The sequence below is a fragment of the Canis lupus genome, chromosome 35 (assembly GCF_011100685.1).
Source record: "Canis lupus familiaris isolate Mischka breed German Shepherd chromosome 35, alternate assembly UU_Cfam_GSD_1.0, whole genome shotgun sequence".
In the NCBI taxonomy this organism is placed as follows: domain Eukaryota; kingdom Metazoa; phylum Chordata; class Mammalia; order Carnivora; family Canidae; genus Canis; species Canis lupus.
The window spans coordinates 23,033,184-23,052,699 of NC_049256.1; the positions used below are offsets into that span (position 1 = coordinate 23,033,184).

Here is a 19,516-nt window from a genome sequence, read left to right on the forward strand (position 1 = left end):
AATTGAGCCCCATGTTTGGCTTTGCACTCAGCACGGTCTGCTTGTCTCTCTCTGTTCCTCACCCCTCGCCCCACTCGTGTTCTGTCAAATAAAAAAATAAAATCTTTCTTAAAAAAGAATTAATTGGGACTAAATCACAAGTAGTCTAAGGGAATCTGACACCTTTTTTCAGCCCAAACTATTAAAAATTATTGATACAAAATGTTCATTTAACATTGCAAACATAGGGAGAGGCTGCAGGTTGGTAATCAAAGTTTCAATGAGGATTTGTACCTGGGGAATGACAGGGAAAAGGAGATACAAGAGCTGAAACAGAACTGACATGGCTCATCCATAGAATGAATGTGAACATCATGAACATTGAACGAATGTGACAAAAGAAGTGAGTGGCCTCAGAAATTCCAGGCTGTAAGTCCAAGTGAAGGCAAATCTCAGGGAGAAAAGACAGTGGAAAAGGCAGAGTGGAGCACTCCCCTTCTTGCTCATAAATGTGTTAGTGAAGTAATTCAGTTTTCCTCTCAGAGCAGGTCTGAGACCTGGAGGGGTAGAGAAGTCAATAGTATTGGTCTAACTAGAAGCACCACAGCTCAAGTGACAGAGAAGGTGAGGTGTTTTCCACTGTCCCCAGGAGGACTCATAATATACATTTAAAATGGATACAATGGAAAAAAAGATGGCCAAGGACAAAACCTTCCTTGACACTCAGACTTTGACACTCTCCCAGCCGTGCCCATTTCTGTCACTGTCATGTCTTCATGCTCAACTACTCAAGCCAGACATCTGGAAGCCATCATTAGCACTCTCAACTCCTTTGCTTGACAACTTCAATCTATCTCCAAATCTATTGATTTAATCTCAAAATTGTGTCTTGGATATGTCTGCTTTTCTCATCTCCAAGCCACCATATGGACCAGGTCCAGGCCACCATCATGTCTCACCTGAAACTGAAGTCATCTACTTACTGGCCTTCTTGCTTCTATTCTTGCTTCTCTACCATCAGTTCACCACACAACAGCAAGGAAGATTTTTTTTTTAAATATAGGGTGAATTGTGTCACCTCCTGCTTAAAAGTGTCTAAAAATCAGCCTCCAAATTCTAACCACAGCTTGCCAGGCCCTCAGTTGTCATGGTCCAGCCCTGCTCATGTCTGTTTCTCCTATCACACTCCCTACCATTCGCTCCTATATAACCTCACTGGCTTCCTTTTACTCTTCTTAATGCCAAGATCCTGCCAGTCTATGGGTCTGGCACTTTCTACTCCCTTTGCTTTGAATGCTTTGTTATGGATCTTTACAACACCAGATCTTTCCAGTAATTCCCATCTTCAATTCAAATATCATTTCCTCAGAAAGATTCCCTTTACTTCATCATCAAAAGTAGTCCCATGTCCCACCTCTCATTCACTCTATTATGTTACCTACTTTACTGTTTTAAAGTACTTACATTATGTTTGTTGGGGAACAGCATCAAAGAGATGTGGTCTCTTTCAAAGAGATGTGGCCAGTTGACTCATTAGCTGGGCCTGGGCCCTTGGAGACTGTTTACCCTCCCTGTCCTGGGGATGTAGGTTCCCCTTGCCTCTCCTGCTCCCAGAGGCTGCTCCAGGGACCCAACCTTGAGTTGGTGAGGTGGTGTGAACACCTGCATGGTACACATGACTGAGCCCAGTTAGGATCTCTCTATAAACTTTTAAGATTTGTCAAATAGGTACAGGGATCCATTGGTCTCACTGGTGCCCATTGAAGTTCCCTTTGCTTATTAAAATTGATACCTGCCAACCTGAAGTGGGCCTTTCTCCTTCTTGGGTCTCCCTCTCCCCTTCTCATAATGGGGCAAGTTTCAGATCACTCCCAGGAAGCTCCCAAGATGGTTGTGAACCAACAGTGTTAAGGTATCTTATTGGTGTTCATGTTTTGTGTTTATTAGTCTCCCCATTAATTCTCCTCCTCACTTTCACAGCATACTGGAGACTAAATTGCATGAAAGCAAGGGCCTTTGCTGCCCTGCTCCTAAAATGTTGATGTAGCATTGCAAAGAACAATATACGATGGATAGATCTGACTACAGCTATCTGGACTGAGGTGCAGCCAAGGGAGAGAGACTTGGGCATGCACGCAGACCGGTGGGGAGGAAACCCAAGGAGAAGGAGGTATAGAGAGACGTTGGTAGAATAAGGCTTCATGCAAGGGGGTAAAGAACTTACTAAGTGTAGGGATTTATCTCGAGAGGACAAGATCCAGATCTTTCTGGAATGTGGGAGGTACACCCGCCTTTCCTTAGGAATCCGCTATCCATTAACAAAAGGGATTGACTAATTTTGCTGCACTTGCAAACAATGTTTTGGCCAAAAGGAAGTTTCCTGTTTCCTGTTGACTGGCTCTATATGTCAGATGCCCTGAGCATTGGCCCCCAAATTCCCAATATCTAGTTAAGAACTAATCATAGCAGAGATGATTTTACCTCTTCCTTAATGGCAACTTTACACAGAACACATGCAGAGTTCACCAGCCTAATCCACCTATGGCCAAGGGTATGAGTTTAATAAGTGAATTATAGGATTTTATTTTGATGGAAACTTAAAAATCATATGGGCTATACTATATAACCATACTATATATTACAAATGAAGAAAAAGGTTCAAGAGTCTGGCTAAGGCTAACACACTCGCTTCTGATTCCTAATTTAAGGCTGTTCCCACACATCATGTCTTGAAGAAAAAGCCAAAATCTTTGCTGTTATCTGCTCCTCTTCCTTCTCTACCCCAAGGAAGGTCCCAAAGTGCTACATAAGCTGGCACAAATCATGGTGGAAATCACTTCTGTGGAGGTCTGCCAAGTGACTTGAGTGTTTCCCTTCCAATTCAGCCAAACCCAAGGAAATTCCTTTCCAAGTTTCCCAGACCTCGGTCTTTTTTCTTGGTGCACAGATCATACAGTTTCCAAGGCTGCTCAGAACACATCCTCCAGTGCAAGCACAAAACACTGACAGGATGGTGTGGCCCATCTATCTGTGTGTTCAGGGCAGTAATGACACTCCCTGATTCATTTTTCATGCTAAACTCTGCTTTTAGGTTTTCAGACATGCCAATCCCCTTCCTTCTCAGGAGTTGTGGTTATGCATGGGGTAGATGCGACATTAAAACATTTCACTCATTCATTTCCTTTGTCACCTGTGCAGAATCTTTGGGAGATCAAGGCTTCTTTCTGAGCTCTGGGAAGTGGCTCCCTTCTCCAGGGAAACGCATCAAAGACAAAAGTCCCCTCCTCCACAAATAACCAAAGAAATCCGAATAGAGGCAGAGAATGAAATGGGAAAGCGAGGTGCTGCTGAGTGCATCAGCCATGTGTGTGTTTTCAGAGCGCTCCAGCTCCTGCTTTGTCTTCTCTCTGGTGGCGGCTTTACACACCGTTGACTAACGCAGCAGAGTGACACCGGAGTGTGATGGACTGGGCTGTCCGATTTGTCAACTTTCAATTGCCTGCTGGAAAAGCAGAGTTGTTTGTCCCTTCTACTGCCCACGGCCTCCTCTGCTCTTCCTACCCCTCTCAGAATACACGCATTTCTGATCATCTTAGGGATCCTTGCTGACTCTTTCTTGTGGTGTTTTGTCTGCTAGAATCTGATTGAAAAATACTACTGTTCCTCTCCCACCCCCACCTTGGCCCCCAGAAAACTGGCAGTCTTGACACTTTTCTGACATTTCTAAACAACCCAGGCTCTTCCTGCCAGCTCCCAGTTGCTCCCTAAACCTTTTTAATCCTGTAGAATGCAAACTAATCTACAGAGAGAAAGGCGCCAGGCCTGGTCTGGCAGCTGGAGCTAGGAATGTCAGAGTGAGGAAAATGATAAATACACCTGCCACAGAGAAAGAGGGAGACACGGCCAGGCTCAGCGCTGCAATGAGGTTATTTAATGTACGGAGATAGGCAGGACACTCACCAGTACCCTCGAGTGCAAACTGCATAGAGGTGATTTGTTCAGAAAGAAAAATGACAGCTATTAATAATGTGCACGGTCTGGAAGTGGCCATGTTGAGGAAGACAGGGAGATAAAGGAGCAGAAACCCTCCTGCATCCCCTCAGACCACTCTCTGCTTCTTCTTCTTTTTTTTTTTTTTAATAATAAATTTATTTTTTATTGGTGTTCAATTTGCCAACATACAGAATAACATCCAGTGCTCATCCCATCAAGTGTCCCCCTCAGTGCCCGTCACCCATTCACCCCCACCCCCAGCCCACCTCCCCTTCCACTACCCCTAGTTGGTTTCCCAGAGTTAGGAGTCTTTATGTTCTGTCTCCCTTTCTGATATTTCCTACCCATTTCTTCTCCCTTCCCTTCTATTCCCTTTCACTATTTTTTATATTCCCCAAATGAATGAGACCATATAATGTTTGTCCTTCTCCGATTGACTTATTTCACTCAGCATAATACCCTCCAGTTCCATCCACGTCAAAGCAAATGGTGGGTATTTGTCGTTTCTAATGGCTGAGGAATATTCCATTGTATACATAGACCACATCATCTTTATCCATTCATCTTTCGATGGACACCGAGGCTCCTTCCACAGTTTGGCTATTGTGGACATTGCTGCTAGAAACATCGGGGTGCAGGTGTCCCTGTGTTTCATTGCATCTGCATCTTTGGGGTAAATTCCCAACAGTGTAATTGCTGGGTCGTAGGGCAGGTCTATTTTTAACTCTTTGAGGAACCTCCACACAGTTTTACCATACACAAAGATAAACTCAAAATGGATGAAAGATCTAAATGTGAGACAAGATTCCATCAAAATCCTAGAGGAGAACACAGGCAACACCCTTTTTGAACTTGGCCACAGTAACTTCTTGCAAGATACATCCACGAAGGCAAAAGAAACAAAAGCAAAAATGAACTATTGGGACTTCATCAAGATAAGAAGCTTTTGCACAGCAAAGGATACAGTCAACAAAACTAAAAGACAACCTCTGCTTCTCTCCTTGAATTGGGCTCACAGAAATCACCAGTGCCTTATGAGCTACGACTCCACGCTGTGGAAGGAGATGGGTGGCTGCCTTCTCCACAGAAGCAACTGGGTTAACTTGGTATCAGGCTGGCCCAGAAGCAAAAGGGTGATATCAGGGAAAGGTGTCTTTCTGAGTTCTCTACTTCTCCCTGGTCAGGAGCACTGTGCTGGGCAAAGCACTGAGCTTAGAGTTATACTTGAGCTGAGAAATTGTGAAAATGCTTCTTTTGTCTTTCTGGCTTAAGTCAATCAATTATGCCAGGTCTATGGCCTACTAAAATGTTGCCTCCTAATTAAGATACAGATGCATGCCTTTATGTGTGCACATGGAAACACACACACACACACACACACACACACCACACCCCATGGCAACCTTCTGCTCTTTCAATCAAAGATAATATATCTGGTGATAGAAATTTAGAAGGGGGCTCAGGAAACAATCACAGGCTCAATCACACACACACAAAAATCACAGATGGAGATCTGCAAAATTGCCTTAACCAAATCTTTCTAAGATTATAAACTTCTAGAGGGCAAAAACCATATCATTTCACTTAATTTTAAACCTGAAAACATGGAGCCATTTGTAGTTAGAGTTGGGGGAGATTATTTGGATGACAAAGACACTAGCGACAAGATAGTTTAAACTGTTAAATGCAAACAAAGTTATGACATAGGCAATTTAGTGAATTTCTTAGAGCAAAATGAGATTGGTTGATACATAAATGGATAATGACAGACTGAACACTAGAAACTAGTGAGGCAACAGAGGAATATAGGACTTAAATAAAAAGCCAGTCTTTCCTTTCCTATCAACACAGACAAATCAACTAGCAACTGGGCCTTCATATGGAATCAGAGATTCCAGGTCTTCTTTTTCTCTTATTTTTTTTTTAATAAAGAAAATATGGCCACAATTTTATCAATTTTACTTAGGTTGAAAATAATGTAGCCTGGGCAGCCCGGGTGGCTAATCAGTTTAGCGATCCTGGAGTCCCGGGATGGAGTCCCACCTCGGGCTCCTTGCATGGAGCCTGCTTCTCTCTCTGCCTGTATCTCTGCCTCTTTCTCTCTCTCTCTCTCTCTCTCTGTCTCTCATGAATTAATAAAAATCTTTTTAAAAGAAAAGAATGTAGCCTAATGAATAATATGTGTCCATTTTCTTTCAAAATGCTGGCCTTATAGAAAGCTGATATTAATAATAATAATAATAATAAGTAACCTGATTTCCTACAGTACTTTTTTATGGAAAAATCAAAGTATGTCCTAAGGTCCAAAAAATTAATTGCAAGTTATTTTGAAGTGTACAATCTAGCCTTAAGAAATAGATTTCTTTTAAGAAACAGATTTTATAAAAGTATTTTGTAATAATATAAAGACTAGCACAAATAAATTTTTAATTTAAAAATTATTTTTCTTTGACATTGAGGTCAATATTTTTCAATGTTATAGTCACAAACCTCAAAGGAAATGTGTGTTACTTTATATTTCTGTTCTAAGTCAATGGAACCAGCCAATGGGACACAGAAGCCAAAATGTACAGTATATACAGTATATTTGCGATTCTTACAAATTCTAGAACCAGACATTGGTGAGTTTTCCACCTCTGAACCCTTTATGAGATGGTTTCTGCTGAGAAAAATCATAGTGACTTCATTCAAAAGGAGGGGAAGTCATGGAAAATTATATTTGAAATTAAAATATTTTATAGATACATAAATTTATATTATGTTAATTATATATAGTATATATACTACATGTATTATATACAAATATATAATAAATAAATATTATATATATGGTATATATAAAATTACTTTGGACAAGATTCATTGTGCTTCCCAGTCAGGTTTGGTTTTGTGAGTTTCTGAAAAAAAAAGGGAGACTGATCTTAAAATTTAAACAAAAGTGCTATCTTATCATAATAACGTTTCATTCCCCATGATCCAGAAAGGATGAAATTCATCACACAATATGCAGGGCTTTACCTTCAAAAAGTCAGTGAAGACACTCTATAACAACTTTATCTCCTAAGGGTGAATCTGTGAGATTTTCTAAGCAACGTGTCTGATTTCTGTATTCGTTAAAGAAATATCATGAAGTTCATTAAACTCAACACAGAGTTATTGAACACTTATTAAACTACCAAACTAAGTATCCAAAACATTCAGACTAAGCCTTAAAAACAAAATTACTCCAAAAATGCATCAGAATCAACAAATACCTCAGATTTATGTCTAGTGAGACAACATTTCAATGGCTAAACGAGGGCCCTTGGGGGGTCCAGTTGGTTAAGCATCTGCATTCAGCTCAGGTCATGGTCTCAGGGTCCCGGGATCGAATGCCGCATCAGGCCCCCTGCTCAACAGGGAATCTGCTTCTCTTTCTGCCCCTCTCCTTGCTTGTGCTCTCTTTCTCTCTCTCTCTCTCTCTCTCTCTCAGTCTTTCTCTCTCTCTCAAATAAATAAGTAAAATCTGTAAAAAAAAACAAACAAGCAACATATACTAACTGTACATAAATCTATCTCAGAGATATTATTTAAAAATTAATCAGAAAAGATGTATTTCATTTGAAGTCATCTGAATAGCTCAGTAGCATTCTGTCTAATAAGACACATTTTTTAAAAGTCTTTAATAAAAACATCTTATCCAAGTAAAAGGGATATGGGTTTCACTGCAGGAATGATAGTGCTCAGGAACTCAGAACAGATACTAGGAGATCAAATAACTTATTTTCGATTGATGAGGAATAACATATTTTTAAAAAGAATATTCTATTATTCTCCTACCTGCATTTTCAGTTTCAAATCTGCAAACTCCATAAATTTCCACTATACTTTTTTTTTAAGTAATTCTGATCAATAAAATCCTATGAAAAAAAGCCGAGCAAATAATCATGGGACAAAGTGTTTTAATTGAGTCAATACTTTCTTCCAATAACACATGAACATATGGATACAAATTTATTTATTCATATTAAAAATAAAACAATTCCTCATTTAAGGTAACACAGAGTTTAAGTAGAAGCAACAACACTCTGCATAAACTGTTTGAAATTGACAGAAATTTGATTTCTCAGCATCCACTACAATAAGCAAGCATTACATGGTTTTGGTTGAAGTTGATTCAACTTCATAAAACATGGTTCTATGCAGCCTGAGATTATACTAAAATAGTTTATTCAACTCACCCTATAGCACAGTCATGAAGGAATTATGTTATCCTTACGGTTAGGATAGAAAGCAACAATAGCCATCTGTATGAAATTCATGATTTTATAACACCAAGAACATAATTATAATCATTTTCTATTAAAGGCACAGGTCAATAATTTGAAGACCATTTTCCATATCCAGATAATACTACAATCACAGCAATTATTTGCCTTGGCCATTACCCAACTCTGACCTGGGGTTATTAATCTTTCATTTACCCTCCACTCTTACTTACACAAATGTGTTCTTTTTAATGTACAAGAAACCACGTTCAAGCATTTAATTAGAACACAGGCAAATGTTACTTCTCAAGTGCTGTTCCACATTTGTAGATATGTAATCACTTCTTCTGGTGTCTCCTTACTGAATCGGAATTAACTTGGAATGATTGATAACTGAGAAACTAAGGAAATTTTAGAGAAAGCAATCACATAGGACAATATCTGATTTCATACTAAGTGAAGGAGAGGGGTACACCATGTATAAATTATTATTATAACTGAACATCCTAAGTAAGGGAAATCCCCATGAACGGCCTCAGTTGTGTACTGAGTTGGTAAGACACATATATAATTCTCATTCTGCTTTTCAATGTTGCCAGTTTTTCTTAGTGTCTATTACTTTATATATTTGCTCCTTTTTTGGAAAAAGCAAGAATGTGTCATATGTTAAGGATAAGGATATATCATTCATGTGAGCATCTCATAGATAGCAGTGTGTGTGTATATATATATGTACATATCTGTGTGTATATATATGTACTAATAAGCATAAAGCAGTGTTAATGGGTTTCAATTTTACCTGCTTCTGGATTATTTTCTTTTTTTAAGATTTTATTTATTGGGGGATCCCTGGGTGGCTCAGCGGTTTGGTGCCTGCCTTTGGCCCAGGGCACGATCCTGGAGTCCCAGGATCGAGTCCCACGTCAGGCTCCTGGCATGGGGCCTGCTTCTCCCTCTGCTTGTGTTTCTGCCTCTCTCTCTCTCTCTCTCTCTCTCTCTCTCCGTCTATAATGAATAGATAAATAAGTTAAAAAGATTTTATTTATTTATTCGTGAGAGACACAGAGAGGCAGAGACACAGGCGGAGGGAGAAGCAGGCTCCATGCAGGGAGCCCAATACGGGACTTGATCCCAGGACCCCAGGATCACAACCTGAGCTGAAAGCAGATGCTCAACCACTGAACCACCCAGGCATCCCTGGATGATTTTCTTCTCAATATTTAAAAAAGCTCTCTTAGAGTAACTGTTGAAACAGTTGGTTTTAAATATCTACTCAAACTGTAGGAGCAACAAAATGTTTCATAGGATTTTTTTTAATTTATTTATTCAGGACAGAAAGAGAGAGGCAGAGACACAGGCAGAGGAGAGGGAGAGAAGCAGGCTCCATGCAGGGAGCCTGACGTGGGACTCAATCCCGGGTCTCCAGGATCACACCCCGGGGTCGAAGGTGGTGCCAAATCGCTGGGCTACCGGGGCTGCCCTGTCTCATAGGATTTAACAAAGAATGTCCCAAGCATCCAAACCAAACAGCCAGGATAAAAGTCTGAATTTATTCTTGAAACCAAAGGGCAATGTGATAAAGAAAGGACACCAGCATCTTTACAGGACACCCAGAATCTTCAGACCTTGAGACAGACGGCCCACTTTGCCATAGGAACACTTAAAGAATAAACAAGCAATCACAGAAGCATTATGGAGAGTCAGTTATGCGTTTTCAAATCTATGGTGTAATAATGCTAATTCAATATGAAAATCATCCCATTAGCCATTTCAGTAAAATGGCAAATTAACCAATCCCTTATTATAGAAAGTGCCATTTTCACAATTTAATAAAATACAAATCCATTATGGCAAATAAGGTTAATGTGGAAAAATGCCATAGAAAGTTTAAAAAGGAGACTTTGTAATGTGCTAATGAATTCTCCTAAAAAAAAGTAGGTCATTTTGGCTCTGCTGTGCCATTGTTCTGAAACTAGTCTGGGAAGAAATATAGAGTAATAACATCAAAAACATAGAAACAAACACTAATTTGTGAACTCATTTAGATTCATAAACCTCTTTGCATATTCCTATAAAATATTTCTTTCAACAACAACAACAAAATGTTCCTCACAGCCCAGGATTTAGAAAGAGGAAGAATGGAAAGATTGTCATGTCTTCTCTGTATTCAGGTGATTACACAGACGGTATCATCTTCTTCCCAAGTCCCCAACTACCTTGCTGTCTTGTCACTTGTTAACTATAATCTCCTAATACATTTTATTACATTCTTAGAGAGGCAAAACATATTTTTAAGGCTCTGGCAATACAGATACTGATATAAAATTTTTTTAAAACACAGAGCAAATTTTAGCTTTGATTAACTTAAGATTTTTTCAATCTAAAATAAAGCTATTTTAGGTTGCATCCTAAATTTCGTGCTTTATAGTTTAGTGTTGCTTCAAACTAGAATGCTAATAAGTCTGAATGGAGAATCAAGAGAATCAGAGATGTTTGGTCAGAAGTCATAACATGGCTTTATGATAGAAAAATATAAAGGGTAGAGAATACAAAGTCAAAGGTATTTCTAAGGATTTTGGCTAGGCAAAATAGAGGAATAATCTATATGAGATGGGAGAAAGGACTAGAATAGAACAAAAAACATGTTACCTTTGATCTCTGTTTAAAGAGGCCATTAAGAAGCCTTAAACAATTTGATCCCAAAGATTGCATCTAAGACATCCCAAATTGTATTTGGGTCTAATGATGAGGTAGAGGAGGTCATTATTAGATGGACATGGCCAACTAAAAATACATTTATAACTTGTCCATGGGTAACTCAGACCTCTCTTAGCCCCCATGCAAAAGGTTATTTTTTAAATTTTTTTTCATGCAAAAAGTTTAATGATACAATATTAAATGAAACAGTCAGATAGGTTAGTATGTACTATTCTGTTTATGGTAGTGCCGTTTGGTTTTGTTCTCATTGTCCTAAGGGTAGTAATCTTTGATCTTAGAAACATAGGAGGATGAATGACAATCTGAGGTACTCATGCCAAGTAACTGGACTCTTCTGCCATACAAATAAACAAATTAAAACTCATTTGGCTTTTTGGGGGTTTTTTGTTTTGTTTTCAGTCACTTTGATCATTTTTATCATGAGGAAAGCACAACCTTCTAGCTAATTAATGGGATGTGCCATATTGGTTGGGAGTGAGAAGGTAAGGAGGAAAGAATGAATTCACGGGTGATTGGTAAATTTTAATTGTTGGAATCAGCTCTCAACTTCTGTTATGAATTCTAAGTTTTTGATCAGTAGATTGCAGGCCTCCAGGAGGTGAAGTGTGAGGAAGAGAATATTCAGGAGTAAGTGACATTTTGATACTGATGGTAGCTTACCAATGTTGAGTTAAATCTCTGCATCCCCTCTGGGGTTTTAAAATCCTGTGTTCCTGGGGCCCAATTCCACTTTGAAAGTCCACAAATCCTTCAGAGTCCTACTGTGTTTGCTTGAAGGAATTTAGAATCCATAATACACTCTTTAAAAAAAGAGAGAGAGAGAGATGGTGAAGAAACTGATGCTCAAAGACTATTTGATAGGTCCAGGAAGACATGACTAAGTAAAAGCATGTCCCAGGGTTTTCAGTTAAACTCTAGCATATATAGAACTGGTACATTGCCACTCCCAACCATACAACAAGAAAACAGTCTGAACTAACAGATTATCAATGACTTTTCTTAAATAATCAGAGACCTGTAGTCCCAGGACAAACCAGCATTCTGGAATCTAAAGAGACAGGTACATCCAGAGAGATGCAGATTCTGAAACTAGTCTGGGAAGTTTGAAATGAAATGAAACTAGTTTGTTCATCTGGAGTAGAAGCCACTGGAATCCACACCTTGTAGTAATAGTTGAATGACTATTTTAATAAATAGAGATTGAGTTTAGACTAGTGTGAAAATGAGACAGTGTTGGGGGTAGCCATCTTAGGGAAGCCCCACACTCATGCAAACTTTCCATTTCAGAAGTCCCACCAGGTTCTCTTGGTGAGGATCAGAGAATGATCCCCTCTTGGCAGGCTGGGGGAAGGAAAAGTAGTCATCTTATCATCTACTCAGATTCTGTACCCTGACAAAAGCCTAGACCTGACAGGGGAGGGATTCACCAGATGGCAAACTTGAAACCTAATCCCAGTTCAGGAAGGAATCCTGCCCCAATTACAGCCTTCCTGTCTTCCTTGGGAAACAAAAAATGTCAGGTAAATAGATTGGAATTGTGGCAGTCAGAGAAGGGACAAGAAGAATGGGGAATGAAAAATTGTACTCCTCGAGAAAGAACAGAAGCAAACTGGGCAGGTTTTACCTCTGAGACACAGGCCCACTAATGACTGAGACTTAATGAGAAAATTATAGAAAGTCCCCTCCTCCTCCAATCCTGCAATAACCGACAAGTATCCAATATAATAACTGTGGATTAGAACTGAAAGACACCCAGCTATAGTTGAAGGCTTCCACATCCTTCTGTCAGTAATTGAAAGATCAAGCAGGCAGAAAATCAGTAAGATTATAGATAACCTGAATGACACTATCAATCAACTTGATCTAATTGACATTTATAAAATATTCTATTCACCAGCAGAATACACATTTTTCTCAAGCTCACATGGAATGTTTACCAGGACAGACCACATTCTGTTCTGTAATGTGTACCTTAATAAATTTAAAATTATATAAATCACACAAAATATGTTCTTAGAGCACAACAGAATGAAACTAGAACTCGAGAACAGGAAAACAGCTGGAGAATCGCCATGTATTTGGAAATTAAACAGCATACTTAATGGGGGTATGGGTAAAATCAAAGGAATGTAAAGAATATTTTAAACTAAATGAAAGTGGAGCTACTCCCTCCAAATTTGGGGGCTCCAACTAATAATATTTGGTAATAACATATATTAGAAAAGAAGACATATCTATAATCAATAATCCCAGCTTCCATCTTAGTAAACTGGAGAAGAAGAGCAAATCAAACCTAAAGAAATTAGAAGGAGGAAAACAAAATTTATTTTTTTTATTTTTATTTGTTTAATTTTATTTATTTATTTATTTATTTATTTATTTATTTTTAAAGTATTTTATTTATTCCTGAGAGAGAGAGAGAGAGAGGCAGAGACACAGGCAGAGGGAGAAGCAGGCTCCATGCAGTGAGCCTGACGCGGCACTCGATCCTGGGTCTCCAGGATCAGGCCCTGGGCTGAAGGCAGCACTAAACAGCTGAGCCACCAGGGCTGCCTGGAAAACAAAATTTAAAGCAGAATTCAATCAATTTAGAAATGGAAAAGAAATTTTAAAAAATAAGTGAACCCAACTGCCAGTTCTTTGAAAATGATAAATCTCTGGTCAGGCTAACCAAAAAAAAGAGAACAGAGCACTTTACCATATCAGGAATGAAGGAGAGTGTAATCACTACTGATCCCATGGATAGTAAAAGGACCATAAGGGAACAATAGGAACAATTTTGTAAATCCAAAATTAATAACTTAGATAAAATGGGCTTTTTATCTGGTGACACACAAACTATTAAAATACACCAGTAGGGCAGAAATGGATAACCCAAAAGGTTTTATAATATTTATTGAGGAAGTTGAAATAGCAGTTAATAATCTTCCACAGAAAGAAAATAGTCAGCTCACATGGTTTCCTCAGTGAATTTTTTAAACATTTGCCTAAAAATAAACTAATTCTATATAATCTCCCCCCCCCAAGTAGAATAGGGACCACCTATTCTCACTTTATGAGGATTGCATGACCCTAACACCAAAATAAAATAAAGCTATTGCAAGAAAATGAAAGCACAGACTAATTTCTGATGAAGATAGAGACAAAGATCTTTAACAAAATATGAGCTAATCTAATCTCGCATAGCAGAATAAATCAGCACAACCAAGTTGAACTCATTCCTGGAATGCAAGGCTGGTTCATCATTCGAAATGTGACCAACATAACTTATCACACAAACAGATGAAATAAGAAAAACAGTGATCATATCAACATATTCAGGAAGATCATTTGACAAAATTACTGATTCATAATAAAACTCTTTAAAAAACTAGGAATAGAAGGAAATATCTATAACCTGATAAAAATGCAAAAAAATTAAAAATCTACAGCTAACGGAATACCTAATTATGCAACACTGAACACTTTCATACTAATGTTAGGGACAAAGCAAGGACTCTTAGCAGTACTATTCAACTTTTATAAGTCATAGGTAGTGCGACAAGGCAAAAAGGAGAAATAAAACTATCTTCTATTGTACATGGCATGGTTGTGTGTGTAATAAACCCCCAAAACCTGTTTTTTAAAAATCCCTGATAACAAAATTCAAACATGTAGCTCTATATTTTTACTCTCCCTCTGCCAAATACTTAATGTTTTTGTTTTCATGATCTACATTTTATCTTGTGTTAAGAAATTTTATAGGTATAGTTATTTTAACTTTTGTCTTTTCACTTCCAATAAAAGTCTCCAAGGGCATAGTTGTTGTTGTTTTCTAGGTCCCTTGTCTTCTGAAAAAGAATAAAGTAGGAAGATTTGCATTACCCATGACTTATGGTTAGGTTACCAGAATCAAGAAAGTGTGATGTTGGCAAAAGAAAAGACATCATTGGTAAATGGAACAGAATACCAAACCCAGAAATATATCCACACAAATGTGGTCAAGTGATTTTTGACAAAGACACAGGACAATACAATGAAAAGAGGCATCTTTTTGACATATGGGACTAAAACATTTGTCTATATATATGTGTCAATATGAGATATGTATATAAATAATATACATATATGTCCATATGCAAAAAAAAAGAACATAAACACAAGCCTCACTCACAACTTACACAAAAATGAACTAAAAACGTATCAATTTATAAATATAAAGTATAAAATACAAACAGTCTAGAAGAAAACATAGGAGAAACTCTGTGTAAACTTCACTTTGGTGATGAGTTTTTAGATACAACATCAAAGCCTGATCCATGACAAAAATTGGTAAGATGGATGTCATTAAAATTAAAACCTTCTGTTTTGTGGAAGTCATTGTCAAAAGAAGAAAAGGACAAGTACAGATCAAGAGGATATATTTGTCAATCACATATTGGATAAAGAACTTGCATCTGGAATATATACAGAACTTAATTTGGCAATAAATAAAATCCATTTGAAAAATGGGCAAATAATCTGAGCAGAAAACTCACCACAGAAGACATACAGATGGCAACTAAACATATGAGATACTCAACATCATTTGTCATTAGAGGAATGTGAATTAAAACAATGAGATGGGGATCCCTGGGTGGCGCAGCGGTTTGGCGCCTGCCTTTGGCCCAGGGCGTGATCCTGGAGACCCGGGATCGAATCCCACATCGGGCTCCCGGTGCATGGAGCCTGCTTCTCCCTCTGCCTGTGTCTCTGCCTCTCTCTCTCTCTCTCTCTCTCTCTGTGTGACTATCATAAATAAATAAAAATTAAAAAAAATTTTAAAAATAAAACAATGAGATACCACTACATACCTAGTAGAATGGCTAAAAGCTAGAGAGAAAAAAACTCTGATAATACCAATTGCTGAGGAAAAGGAATAACAGTAGGAGCTCTCATTCATTGCTACTGGAGATTCAAAATGGCTTAGCAATAAAGAGGAATGAGCCATCAGGCTATGTAAAGACATAAATGGCTATAAAAATGAGTGTTGTTAAGTGAGTAAAGCCAGTCTGAAGAGGCCATTTAATAACATAGGATTCCAATTCAGAACCCTAGAAATGGAGAACAGATTAGTGGTTGCCAAGTTTTGGGGAGTATTATGGTTGAATAGGTAAAACACAAAACATTTTTAGAATATAACCATTCTATGTGATACTATTACACAATATTATGCATTTGTTGAAACCCATAGAACTTTCCAGTACAATAAGAGAATCAATCAAAGGAATGAGAGCTTTTTGGAGAAGTGGATGGTTCTAGGGTTGGAGCAGAGAATCTAGAAGATGAACTAAGTCCCAGAATTTAAAGATGAACTAAAAAACAAAAACAAAAACAGTGAGAGAATGTTCATAGGACACAGAAGCCAACTGAAAGATTTCTTAATGACTACAGCTAGAACCATTTGAGCAACAAAATAAATAATATAGTATTGAATTATAAACCAAAATATACAGTATATATCCCTATGTCCATACTGATATGAATACAAGGTAGAATAAATAAATGGAGTATAAATAAATCTCCCAAAGAGAAACATTTCAAATAATTTTGGTAATTGCTCATGCCTCAAACTGTTGGTGCATAATTCTCCCCTCATTAGTGTGACCTGCACATAGTAACTTCTTTCCAAAGAGGACATGAACATTGAGGAAGAAGGGGTAGAACCTAACAAACACTGTTAAAAGATTAACACTACTTCAGACAAATAATCAAGATTAATAAAAGTGTAAATCATGTTTTGAACAGGTACCACATATCTTTGCTCAACAAAAAATGGTTTTCCACTGTGATCTTTCCTCCCCAGACCCACAAACCTTGTGTAACCACGAGAGAAACTTAAAAAAAAAAAAAATGAGGGACATTCCACCAAATACTTGACCAGCAATCCTTAAAACTGTCAAAGTCTTCAAAAACGAGGTAAGTCTCATAAATTTTCAGTCTAAAGGAGCCTGAGGAACATCTTGAATAAATGCAATATGGGATCCCATATAGGATCCTAGGACAGCCAAAGGACATTCAAGAAAAAAATAGTGATGTTGAAATAAAGTATGAGCTTGAGTTGTAATAATATATGAACATTGGTTCATTAGTTGCAATAAATGTACCACAGTAAGGTTAACAATGGAGGAAACTTGCAGTGTGTACAGGAACTCTGATCTATTTTTGCAACTTCCAAAAAACAGGTTATAGCATACCACATACCACACTAGACTGCCTCCACTCATCCAGGTATTTTTTTTTAAATGTTGCAATCCATATTTTTTTTCTTTTTTTTTCATATTTTTTAATATTACATTTTATTCTGTCCCTAGTGCTCCCTAAGTAACAGTCACTCAATAAATATATCCTGTATGCTAGTAGAGTGTCCTTTCTTAAATTCCCAGACAAAAATATTATTTTAAGGCGGAAAAAAGTTACAGTCACCAAAAAAATAGAAGCTCTTCATCACCACATTCCTTTAAAGGGATTCTTTCAGATTCTACTTACTTGAAAATAGAGGAAGAACCAAATTAATCTCTAATCAATGATAGCATGGAAGCCAGAAACCATGTTCTTTCACAAAACTTTTTTTTTCAGTCCTATGAGAATCGCAATAAAAGGCATGGAGCATTTTTAAATGGAAGGAAGCAAAATAACAATACACGTGAGCTTACAAAATTACACAGTGGAAAGGTTCATGAAGGCTCTTCAATGACAAAATTAATCCTGGAGTAGAAGAGAATCCCAGATTCTAGAGCTCATGTCTGAGAATCTTTTTTTTTTTTTTTTTTTTTTTTGTCTTCCCCTCCCTCAGTGCTTTTAACTCTGTCTTCAACAGGCAGCTGTTTTAACTAAGTGGCTTCAAGGGGATGAGGTGGGTAGAGGGGTTATAAGGTCTCACCTGCCCCAACAAAGTCCCAATTTACAAGGGGTCTAAAAGAATTAGGATTTCATGACATTAAATCACGGAATCGCTGAATAATTCAAGTCAGTAATTCTCACTATGCAGATATATTTCACAAACATCTGTCCCCAAGTTGCATGTGGACAAATGAATAGTAGTAACTTGTTAGGTCTCACTTAACAATGGCATATTCATTAAGGGTCTCTATTTTGCCAATCTGGAAAAAATTAGAAAATGAAAAAGAAAATGAAAAGGAAAATCTTTTATCCACAGTAACATAGGATTGGGGGGCGGATACTGTCCTTTGGAAGGGACAGGAGAAGAAGTGGTGAATCTCTTTGTATCACTAGTATATTAGAAAAGCTTGCCTCTATTTTAAAATTGGAGATCTCACTGGGATCTTTTCTCCCATGGCTCACCTCCTTTGTCACCCTTTCCTTTATGAGACCAGGATACAGCTGGCACGGAAACAAGCATGAAAGAAAAGGAAAAAAAAAGTTTTCACAATGAGTTAGAAAATCCCCAGTTTATATGCTTCACTGTATTTTTATTTCCTAGTTATATACTTAAGATGCTCCTATTTAAACATTTTATGGCTTCCTCTCTTAAAGCCCTTTCTTTTAGTGGTTAAGTACCTTGAAGCCAAGATCTTACATTAAAGTAGAATCTAATTAGACCTTTCAATTCAGACAAGCTACTGGACTCTTTTAGCTGCATTATAGAAATGTACAGTAAAACACTTTTTCCCCTCTGTGGCGAAAATAGCAGTTATCTTCAAGGAAAAAAGAAGGCAAAGACATGAATTAGCCCTCCTCAATTTAAGCACAAGGCATAGGTAGGTGACCCTGCCTCTTTGTCCTTCTACATAAGAAGGATTTCAAATTTTGAGGCAGCAACCGGAAGTGGAAATGTGCCTTGTTGCTGCTTTTAAGCCCTTAAATGCACCACATCTAAGATGCCTTCACACTGAAAGCATGAAAATTGCAGTAACTACTTCAATAAGCAAGTAGTTTAAATATAATTTCTGGCACCACATATATATTCACCAGGAAAATGAGTTAAGAAAGACATTATTTGGTTTCATAAGAAGGAAAAACATAAAATTCTAAATATTCCTGCCACTGTGCATCCATGAGAGTAACATGATTTAGAAAAGAAGAAACGCTATTAACTAAGATTCATATTTCTGGCGCCACATGTCCCTTGCTATAGTTTGGCTCCTGGATAGGGTGCAGCAAAGAGAAAAATACCAAATAGGTCCCCAAGTATCCTATCATGATGTTTAAAGATGCCCAACATTTATAGCCAACCTGTCTCTTGGAGCTCCGAAATCCACATTATTTGAACTCAGTTGTAAATATTTAGGTCAGGAAAGTCAGACCCAATAAATAAATAAATAGATAAATAAATAAATAAATAAATAAATAAATAAATAAGAGGAGACAATGGTCATTTTCACTGTTTGAAGTGAGCTAAAATGTGCCCGATTTTTAAAGATGTCAGCATGCAAGAGTGCAAGACAAAGAGCATGGGATTTAGCAAAAGCATCTTGGTTTAATCCTGATGTGAGTGCACAGTGGCTGAGTGATATTTGCACGCCACTTATTCACTCTGAATTTCAGAGTTCTTATCCACGAGATGAAAACCAGAGCAGCACCAACCTCTGGTTGCCTAC

At 37.7% G+C, this 19,516-nt stretch overlaps 1 long non-coding RNA gene across 1 annotated transcript; it reads right to left on the reverse strand.

Moving 5' to 3' along the window:
• Positions 1-21: 21 nt before the first annotated feature.
• On the reverse strand, positions 22-7,399 carry LOC119867628. Its single transcript, XR_005384187.1, has 4 exons — positions 7,227-7,399; positions 6,820-6,869; positions 3,170-3,481; positions 22-81 (listed from the first exon to the last, which is right to left on the reverse strand). It is a non-coding gene; the product is annotated as an uncharacterized LOC119867628 (long non-coding RNA).
• Positions 7,400-19,516: the final 12,117 nt, after the last annotated feature.